Consider the following 12,153-nt stretch of genomic DNA (forward strand, 5'->3'; position numbering starts at 1 on the left):
TTTCTGTAATTCCTGTAAGTCGTCCAAGTTTCACAATGTCTTTTGAAGAAAATAAAATCCAAATGTAAATATACTGTTTATGCTATGGATTTGGAGTTGCACATGCTGCACTTTATTTAAGGACTTATATAAACCCTAATTGAAACTTTTGCATACAAGTACCTTGTATGGGTTTCTTTTGCTTTGGCATGGCCAACCCTCTTGCATGGCTATGTAAAAAATGCAGTCTGGTTCTGACCTATATTATATTGGTATTATGTTGGCATTCTGGCCCAGAATTTTAAAGTGAAACTATTTAAATTTATAACACAGGGACCAGTGTGAAACCTGTGTCATGTCAGTGCATGTACTGGGGAATCCTAATGCATGTGCACGTGCACAGATGTCTTTATCTATTTTGTGATATCGGGAATTATTGGGACCCATGGCATCTGTGTGTCTTTTGCCATCCTAAGGTAAAATGCTTGGATGTGTGATAAGTCAATCCCAGGATACAGTGTGGGGCCTACATAGTTTTGGCCTAAGCTGAAAGCAGGACATGCTGCCTTCAAACCAACAGGATGCTGCTCCAGGTCCGCCTACATCAAAAGACTCCAGCATATATAGGGTGCCAGCCCAGCTTGCAACTGCCTTAATCCTAAAATTAAAGACTGGATTTCTCACTCATTAGACCCTTTTATGAATCAGCTTTATTAAACATATATATCCATAAAGGCCACACACTCAAAGTGGGGGGTTAGGAGACAGGCGTACACGTTTTGTGCTGTGTTAGTGCCAGGGCTGGCCCAAGGCGTTGTGCTGCCTGGGTCCAAGAATGAAATGCTACCCCCCCCATCCCCCTAACAAAAAAATCACACCCACCAAAAGGCCCCCACATCCATTATTTTAAATAAATATAACATTTAGAAAATATTATATATATACTGTTAGTCCCCATTCACACTAGCGCGACTTGTCAGGCGACTTGGTCGCCTGACAAGTCGCGGTGGGTTGCCTGCCATTGATTAGCACAGGACCCGTTCTAATAGGAGCGACATAAGTCGCTCCGACTTAGAAAAAGGGTCCTGTACAACTTTGGGGCAACCTGGAGGCGACTTGCATTGACTTCAATGATATGAAGTCCGTGCATGTCACGCCGAGGTCGCGGAGCACTTCACAGGTCGCCCAGGCAAGTCGTGTCGCCCCTGTGTGAATGGGCTCTTATCTTCTTCCATAACCTACCACTGGACCTATCCACAAAACACCCACTGTCTGTTCTCAGTCCTCCTGTCACTCCTGTGTCTGTCAGGCTCACCGCCCTAGAAGATCCAACCTGCCCTGTGTGAGATGGAGTGTGCTGATGTCTGACGTCATTGCAAACACCACGATCATATGAGGGACGCTCTACCTCCTCATACTCATCAGTTTGCACTATGGGCAGCAGTATGAGATGGGGGAATAAACTCGCAATGTGCTTGCAAACTGATGACACACAAAACTGATGGAAATTGGGAGTAAATTTGCCGCCCCTCTCCAAGTGCTGCCTGGGTCTCAGCGGGACCCATGGTAGGGCCGGCCCTGGTTAGTGCTTACTCATAACCACAAAAAAGGTCGTTTACAGTACAGAAAAGTAACATTTTTCTCAGTTCTGTAAAAGGTGTGTGGTGTGTGGGGGGAACGAGAGGAGTCTAACTTATTATTAAGGGTTTAAGTTCCACTGTAATTTATACTCTAATGTATTTCACTGGACAAACTAAACCATACCTGCTTTAGTTTACAGCTATATTCAAATATACTGGAGGTGAATAAGAGTTTAATTTTAGGTTAAAATTAGATTAATAACAGTAGCAGGTTTACTGTATCTTTATCACTTCATAACTTTTTAGAATTTTATTTATTATTTTTTTTTTTTTTACAGTGTTCTTGATTTTCCCTTACTACACATTCAGGTGTTGTCCTATTTGCTATTTTTTTTTTTTTTTGTAATTGTATGACTTTGTATTTCTGTTATATTGATTAAACACAATGATTCTGCCCTTAACATGCCCTTTCAATATTAAGGAACAATGCACTAATTTTGTTTGACAAATCACCTATGATTTTGTTATTTCAGTACTAATGAGCAGGAATCCCCCTTTTACAGCCAGATAAATTCACATAGTATGAAAATAGGTAGGTATATTTGCCCAACGGCTAACTGCTGGGGGAAATAATTGAAAGGAATTAACTTAAAATATGAAAAAGATGAGTAGAAAAGTTTTTGCAATTTTCCATTCTGCAAACCTAAGCGAGAAATAGGCATTTGCTGTAAGCTCTCTCTACCTTAACAAGCAAAAGAAAAAAAAACAAAATATGCAAAGATGTTTGATTAGTAAGGCTAAACATAGGCAGAAGTGTGAACACTATTTTAAACCATGTGATATGTATACTTGCCCGTCAGCAGTTTTGGCAACCAACTAGTTTACTGGCTGTCAAAATAATGCTAATTAAAGTCACTCTGGGAGACAAGTGTGCAAATATGTACTATGCTTTTTTCAGCTAATTGGTATTCAGAAAGAAATGACAGATAGCTCACAGTACAAAAGTAGTGTTTCACACTTACAATAGCATGCTGCAGAAATGGTTAATGAAAAAGACTAATTCGTGATAAGATACACAATGATCATATACACTTAGGTGTTCCTATACGTTATTGAAATGTAACACAATTATACTGCATATTTAGAGACAGTTGTAACACCTGCAACTATTTGTGTTTATCCAGTTTAAAGTGTTTCTTAATGAAAAAAAAAAATGTATTATATCATATTATACCACTACTTAGATAAGGTGGCTGTATTTATTTTCTTTTCCAGTCCTTATTCCTCTTATTTTCACCCACTAATCCTGCAAAAACACTCTCTGTCCTAGGATGGCTGTGGGGGTAGCCATGGCTGTCACCCAGGCTGGACCACCAATATGCCTGCTTCTGTACATTGCCATTACATAGGGGATGGCAAGATAAGTTTACAGAAGAAAGATAAAATTGCTTTTTTAAGAAGTTTTTGGTGCCTCAGGTCAAAGGAAATGGGACTTTAAAGGGCTCAATAAAATAGTATTTTTATTTAAACAAATATTGATTTGCTGTATGCAAAAATTATAGTACAAACATAGTAACACCTTCAGGCCTTTCTTTCAATCATATTTTAGATAATTTTTTTCAATCATCTTGAAAAAACCCCCCTCCCCATTCTCCTTCCTCTTCCAAAAACCACCCGCCCCCCCCCCCCCTAATATACCATAATTTTATCATGGGTATAACTTGTATGCTGTCATGTGGTACCATCCCTCCATGCCCACTGATCACCCTATTCAAATGGATAGTTCCTCATTTTTTCCTTTTGAATTATCATTGCTGTTAATATTATATATTATTCATTATCTTCAATGTATAATCATTCCTTTTATTTATTCTGATTTACTATTTTTACTTATGTGCTATATATGCTTTATACTGTCACCAGGATAGGTCCAATTACCCAGGATTGTCATATTCCCCTCATGCCTTCCCAAACACACCCGGCACGGGGAGCCCCAGAGTTCTCTTCTCTGGGGAATGACAAAGACTTTGGGGATCGCATCCCCTTAGATCCATGTCTCATCTCCGTGTCGGCGGCTACGGAACATCTCAAACTATGCCCATCACGTCACAGGCAAGGTGCGCGTGCAGCCCATCGGCGCGCGCATCACTCCCTCACGCTGACCCGATCCCGGGATCGGCGTCATGACGCACGGCCGCGCCAGTGCGCATGCGCCGAGGAGCATAAATAGCCGGGGATTTACAACAGGGCGCCACTTCCCTCCAGCTGAGGGACGGTGCGGACGCCCCAGGATACGCTGCATCTGGACTCTACTATACCAACCCAGCCCTACCAACTGTAAGTTTATCAGCCAATCAATGCTTTATTTTGCATTGTTGGATGTACTTTCCTCACAAGTGCCAAAAATGCCTTCTTCAAAGGCTGACCAGCACTAACTTTCTCACCAGGGAATTACCAGGATCCATGACCAGGGCTCCCCCTGCTGTTTGGAATCCGGAACTCCCTTCAATGTAAGTTCCTAATATATCCTCATACCAATATTAAAATCACTATACCTGCACTCAAACTACAATCTGTTTCACTACACAGGCTTAATGTAAAGCAAGAATACACCCCTCACAGGCCTCTTTACTAACAATTGGATCACCATCAAGACTTTAACTGTAAGTGATGAGCACTCATTACCATAGTGCTTTCTTAATAAAATAAATAAATTTCAAACCAAACATCTTGATCCTATATGTTATACTTTTAGGCCACTGAGAAGGACTCTCTCCCTCCTCACATACATCTAGTGATCTTTTACGTTATGTAAGTCTGCTCAAAATATATTCCCTCCTGTACTCATACTAAGTTGGCAACATCATCAGTGCCTCAATCATATTTTTACAGACAGCCATTCCTCTATAAATCCTGTGTGAATCTGTTGGGAAAAGCAATGGGAATACCAAAGCCTGGGACCTGACCGCTTAGTCACATGTATGTGCTTACCTTATTATTATTCACTATTTTTTTTAAATAGTGTTATATTACATATTTCAATATATATTCACTATATATTTTCCAGATATGGTGAACTCTCCCCGCTTCCTTGATAAAGGCAATATACTAATATGCCGAAACGCGTCGGAAGTTCAACAAGATACTCTCTCTCAACAAGCTCACATCTCTGAGCCCAAAAAGACAGAGTTTCAAAAAAGTCACCATTCTCACCTTGTCACCTTTCATTCCATTTTTTCACTTCCTCACATGGGTCTATAACCCATTGGCACCTATTGTGTTACTATGTTTGTACTATAATTTTTGCATACAGCAAATCAATATTTGTTTAAATAAACATACTATTTTATTGAGCCCTTTAAAGTCCCATTTCCTTTGACCTGAGGCACCAAAAACTTCTTAAAAATGCTCACCCGGGACGTTGGCCACACCTACTAATCAGGTATCAGGGATCAAACTCCTTCTCTCTCAGATAAAATTGCTTTTGCTTTCAAGTTAAGCTCATGGGAAGCGACAAGGACACTGCACAGTATATCTGGTAAAATCAACAGGAGTTTGCTGTACATGCTGAAAATGTTATATACATGGTGCTAGAACTAGCAGCAGCAATTACAGTTTTTGCTAGTTATACAATTTTCAAGTCAAATTAGAGGTTTCTTCATGACTATATAAATACAGCCTACAAGAGCTACTGTATTTAAATACTCATGCATCACTCCAATGAACAACAATTACCCTGAAGCCCTGAATAACGTTTTATATATATATATATATATATATATATATATATATATATTTATATTTATACAGTATATATACATATATATATGTAATGAATGTCTTACCATTGAGTGATCCAAAATTCTTTCAAGCAAATTTTAAGGGATCTGTACATCATAAACACATTTGATGATTTGATCCAAACTGAGCTCAGAAAATCAGCAACAGTCGTAGAGTATGCTTTAGCAGATATAATCAGACAGAATCTATGAAGCCTATAGTTTTAGAAGTCCAGTCAGCATTCCTCACTTACTGTATTGATTTATTGGGTGCTCATGGGAAGAACCTTGCTCCCACACTGTAAGTTACCAAATCTAACACAGAAAGGTAGAACTATACAAATCTAATCTGATCAACACATTGAACCAATCAATGAATGTTAATGTCAGTTAGACAATAATGTTGTTAAGCCACATTTTTTAGAAATCCATTTGGTTTACCATATTTTTACATAATTCTGCTTAATGAGATGTATCATGTTTTACACAATGCTTTAAATGGGACTGTACACATTATTTTCTGTTGTACAACATTTATTTTTAATGATCTATTGTGTGTGGACCAACATGCAGCAGATCCAAAGAGAGAGGGCAATGAGGCTGATTTAATAAAGGAGTTTAGAATCGTAATTCAATAAATTAATCACATATTCACTTAAGTTTTCTCAATCATGTAAAAAGAAAATTCATTTTCATGCATTCATCAACACATTACTTAATAATCATGGTGAGCAGGAATGTGCTTTTCATGTGATTAGCCACATAATGTGAATAAACTGAGTCAAGATTCTCAATTCCTTTAGTAAATCAGTCTCAATCCTGGAATCAAGGAGCATATTGTACTACATATTTAGATGGTAAGATGTTGGGTCATTCAGAATATAAGACCTATCAGTAACTAGGCAGCTAAGTACAGAAGATAAAAGACAAAATTAAATAAACCATGCAACTATGTTGTTGACCATGTAGATCCCATCTTGGAACACAGAAGAGATGAATGAAAAGCTGTAACAAATCTTACCTCTGTGACTGCCAGCCACAGATTTTCATTTGTAGGATTTGGTTTATGCCCCATACACACGTGCAGATTATCTGCAGACTTTTGTCTGCAGACTTACCAAAACCATATAATATGAGGTCAAACCTAAACACTTTCAATTTGTATGCAATCCGGCAGGCCCTTGCACTACATAGAAAAGGTAAGTCTGCAGACAAAAGTCTGCAGATAATCTGCATGTGTGTATGGGGCATTAGGCACACTTGTTCCCCCTAAATACTGTGGTAGCAGATCTATAAAGGTCCTTAAAATAACGGAGTGTATTGCACCATAACTTGTCTTGAGTATTGTTAGTGCCTGTACACTGATGTGTTATTTTCAATAAGATTTTTAAACAAGAAAGGTCTCAGAATTTTTCCCTATATCCAGCACAATTCAGTACAAAAAAAAGTACACAGAAACCAATGGCAGGGAGATAAATGTTAATTTTTAGGATGAACTCCAGTCAAAAGGCTATATGCAAGGATTTTTTTACCTGCCAAAGTATTTGTATTTTGATCCATCCTGAGACTTACATCACTCTGCCACACAAAATAGCCCTGTTTGGCAGGGGAGGAGACTGGATATTTTTTTTTATACAATTCTATTTTTTTTTTTCCAAAAAGACAATTCTAATATAGTTCTGTAATACTTACAGGACTCCTTCCCAGCCCAGACTGTGACTGGACAGTAAAAGGAGATAATGTATATGGTTTTATATGATTTATACATGGCTTTATATATTTATCACTATTAGCACTGTATTATTCATCATCATATTTAATAATTCGGCTCAATTTATGAATTTGATTATATACTTGAACACAACACATTGGGAACCAGTTTTAGTTATTTATTTATTGTATTATTTATTTATTATTTATTATCACTTAGTCACTTTACTCTATACATATCCCTTGAAGCGCAGTACCCCCTCCCCCCTCCTGTATCCTATTCCTGTAACTGTGTGGTTAGCAGTAATAAGTACAAGCGGCATTGAGGGCATCCACACTTATATACCTCTCAGGACGGCGCGAGAATCATACCCATATATACATAATTTTAATATAGTTCTGTAATACTTACAGGACTCCTTCCCAGCCCAGACTGTGACTGGACAGTAAAAGGAGATAAAGCAGACTGATAAGTACATTTCTATCTGTCTGCTCTCTCCTCCTACCAGCCTGCTCCTAGCACTGCAGCACAACTTACAGGGAGGGACCACTGAGTTTTAAGCCAAGGCCAAGGCTGTAATTAAGCCAAAGTTAGGTACTTATATTGTTTTCAGTTAATATAAGGATTTGAAAATGAGCACAAATCTGCATTCATTTTTTATTTTTTTTTTTATATTTCTGTGGAATTAATTTTCAAGATTTACATATACAAAAAAAGGGGAGAAAAAAGGGGGGATTTTGTTGGACTGTACAGACCAGAAAGGAGCACACATCAGATAATAAAGTATCAGATGTATTCGCTCACATATAAAAATGATGCTAAGTGCATCTCCTTAAAACATACAATACAGAACCATATGAATACATAGAGATGCAAGTAGTTGTGGTTACATAACAAGTATTACAAATAGTACTCATCTCAGTACCACAACCACACAAGCGTAAAATCTCCCTCAGCAAGTGCTGAAGTATAGTAGGAGAGGTTGACCAGAGAGATCTATAACTGAAGAATATGAAGCCAGATCATCGGCCAGATCATCAGCACAAGAATCCAATGCATATAAATTGTTTGAGTATCCAAGACATCATATGTACTAGGAATAGTATGACACTAACCTATTTCATTCTTATATGTTAAGGTACAACCGTCTAGGTTATAGCTGGATCAAATCCCCAATACAATCAGGTTCCCCTTGGAATGAGCCAGTTGACCGGAGAGATTGGCGATATTCACAGGGATGCAGCTTTTGTTTCTTGTATCCAGCAACTTCAACATTCTACCTGCATAGACAGATGAAACACTAGTCGCTTTGTAAACTGGCCATGACTTCCCACCTGTCCTAAGTGCCTACTTTCTCCAGGCCCTTTTGGGCATATACTTTGGCACTGCCCTCGTATTAGGGGTTTCTGGGCACAGGTGGTACAATTTCTATATGACCGCATGGGCACTCCTGCCTCGCTAGATCCCAAGCTTTGTCTTTTGGGAATCTTCCCTGATGAGGACGTGGACAAACACACTGTTAAATTCCTGCATGAAACTCTGTTCAGTGCCAGAAAGTTGATTGCCCGTACCTGGATCCAGCCCTTGTGCCCCACCCTTGCAATGTGGATAGCGGATGTTAACCAGTCCTTGCCATATAAGAAAGTTATTTACACTAACATGGGTTGTCCACAACGCTATCACAAGATATGGGATAAATGGCTCCAGGATTCAGACACTTGTTCTTCCTGATGATTACTGGCCACCGAAGTGGTTACTTGTTATGCTTGGTTGTGTCATGCTCCCATTGACTTATACTACTCTCCTCTGCATTTCCCTATCATTTGTACGGCCTGTATCTCCTTATGTTCTGAGTTCTTTTTTAAAATACAATTATTTTTTATTAATACAGAACAAAAAAAAATTGACATTATAAGACAGCTACATTTAAAAACATAGTAGCATTGAGCACCAATTAACAAGGACAATGGTCACCTCGATGGAACCTCAATAGAAGGCAAAACACCCAAACAGTAGAGGGTTCCACCATCCCCTGTATAAAGGAATGCAGTACCCCCCACCGAGGCTATACCAATATATATCTCTATCACTTTTGGGCCACCATCGTCCTTGTTATTTGGTTCAATCTTATTTTATTGAAAGAAAAGGGTTTTACAGAGTTAGGGGAGAAGCATGGAGCATGAAACATACAGTAAAATAAGTCGTTCAGGAATGACATAAAGTAAACCGTGAGTAAGTGCATACAACAATCAACATCAATAAGTGCCAATATGGAACCTAAATCGCCAGGTCCATTAGAACCTGGCAGCAGCACAAGGACAAGATAACAGCAACTTGGGGTGTCAGGTGTTAACATAAAGAAGAGAAAAATCAAAGAAAGGCCAACACCGGTATAAACACTTTCATGGCTGGCGTCACTAGGGAAGAATGTGGAAAGTGTGGTAGGCATTGTTAAATATCTCGGTTTTCAGTAAGAAACGCCTAAAAACACCAAATAAGCATAGAGGATTGCCTTATGGTGTCAGTGGTATATCCAGAGAGGGGAATAGAGCTTAGAGGATGGGATAAAGCAGGAGAATGTAAAGAGGTATGCCAAGGGGGCAAAGAAGGTGGATGAAATCAGGAGGGGCCGCCCACGTCCCACTACTGCCCCCCAGCACCGGGTAGCACAGACGTCTCGAGCCAGGACTGAAAGGCATCCGAACACCGAAACATGTCCCAGGACCTCCAAGCCGCAGAGAATCGGTCCTCCCTGCCCCCCTCCCGTGCCAACAGGTTTTCCATGTCCCTAAGCCGGTCCAGTTCCAGAGCCCACTCAAGTTTAGAGGGTACGTGCTTGGTCCTCCAGTGTCTGGGTATCACCGTCCGAACAGCCGCCAAGAAAAACCTCAGAACGTCTCTCTTGATCGACCGGAAGGAACCGGGTAACAAAGACAACAAGGCCAGTTCCGGTGTCGCAGGAACAATGGTTGCCTGGAGCCTGCAATACAGAGCTATGATTCCTGTCCACAATTCATGGATCTGGGGACATTCCCACCAGATATGGATAAGCGTTCCCCTCGAGGACGAGCACCGCCAACATTGGTCCGACTGGATTGGGTCAATGTAGGCAATCGAGGAAGGGCACCTGTACCATCTGCTTAAGAGTTTGAACCCCTTCTCCTGAACTTGGGTAGCAGGAGACAGCGAGTGGGTCATCGCAAAACATTTGTGCCAGTCGGTAGATGAAAGGGTTCGGCCCAGGTCCTTGTCCCAGACAGCAGTATATGTCGGCGGGTCAGGGCGGAGGGCGCGCAGTAGCAAGGAGTATAAGAGAGACACCGTGTGCGTGGGGGGAACATCCTGGAGCAGGATAGAGTCCAACTCCGAAGGATCTCCCCTAACATCAGTCAACGAGGGCAGAGTGTGTATATAGGAGAGGGCCTGGCGGCGCTGCAGCCAGTTCACAAGATCACCACTGGGGGTGGTAGGTGCAGGAGAAATCAACAGGGACGGGTCAGCTCGGAGAATCTGGGCCACCCGTCGATGGTCCGTCGCACTCCAGGGGCCAAATCTGGAACACGAGGCCGCCGGAGGGAATGCTGGGGATCCAAAGAAGGGTGTCATTTTTTTGATTACTATGCACTTCTACCATGCCTGCTGTGCCAGGCCCGCACATTGTCTTTTTATTTGCCCTTTTTCTTTTTTTGTATATGACTTTATTTTACCACTTTATTTTCTTATATGCTGTATTTGTAATGTTGTTTGCGCAGAACCCAATAAACCCAATAAACGTTTGTTTTTTGCAAAAAAAAAAAAAAGTGGCCATGACTTCTAGTCAAGGGGAACCTGATTGTATTGGGGACTTGATCCAGCTATAACCTAGACTGTTGTACCATAACACAAACTAATTAAATAGGTTAGTTAGTACATATGATGCCTTGGATACTCAAACGATTTATATATATATATATATATATATATATATATATATAGGATTCTTGTGCTGATGATCTGGCTGCATAATATACTGTACCTTTATACTCTCCAGTTATAAATCCCTCCGGTCAACCTCTCCTGCTATACTTCAGCGCCCACTGAGGGTGATTTTATGCTTGCTTGGTTGTGGTAATTAGATGAGTACTTTTTGGCTCCTCAAGACCTCATGAAGCAACAATAAGTGAAATGTGTTGGCTTTTCACGACCTATCGCTGTAATACTTGTTATGTGACCACAACTACTTGGATCTATATGTTTTCATATAGTTTTGTATTGTATGTTTGAAGGAGATGCACTTAGAATCTATTTTATATGTGAACGAATACATTTGATATTTAATTATCTGATGCGTGCTTCTTTCTGGCCTGTACAGTCTGACAAAACCCCTCCTTTTTTTGTAAACATTAAGGATGATGGTCTCATAATTACCCCAAAGATTTATAAGATTTACATTTAGACCTCTGTAAACTATGACTTTAGGGATTTCTTTCACAGCACTTGCCTTCACTCTCAATGGCTAAAAGGAGTGACAGGATAGTGAAACAAAGTTAAACATAAGCCTCTGAGGGGAGGGGGTGTATTCAAGTGACCACAAATTTACTTTAGGGAGGGAAGATATTCATAAAAAACAGAGTATTACAGGAATCAGGGGTTGACTTACTAAAGGAAAATAGTTCACTTTGCAAGGGAAGTTGCTATTCACAAGGGAATTTTCCACAGAGCTTAGTAAATGAGCACGTGATTGGGTATTCTTTGCAATGTCACCTTATAAGCTCTGGTTAAACTTACTTTGCAAAGTGCAACTTCCCTTGAAAAGTGAACAGTTTATGTGGTTTTAGTGAATCAACCTGTCAGAAGGAAAAGTTTCAGAAGTTAATAACAGGCTTCCGTAGAAAATAACCACTTTTTAACCACTTTACCACTGTCCTACGTCCAGGCCACTTTTTGCGATTCAGCACTGTGCGACTTTAACTGACAATTGTGCGGTCATGCAACGCCGTACCCAAACAAAATTTACGTCCTTTTTTCCCACAAACAGAGCTTTCTTTTGGTGGTATTTGATAACCTGTGCGATTTTCATTTTTTGCAATATTAATAAAGAAATAGCGACAATTTTGAAAAAATA

The sequence above is a fragment of the Pelophylax lessonae genome, assembly GCF_965119305.1.
Source record: "Pelophylax lessonae genome assembly, chromosome: 5".
NCBI classification, from domain to species: domain Eukaryota; kingdom Metazoa; phylum Chordata; class Amphibia; order Anura; family Ranidae; genus Pelophylax; species Pelophylax lessonae.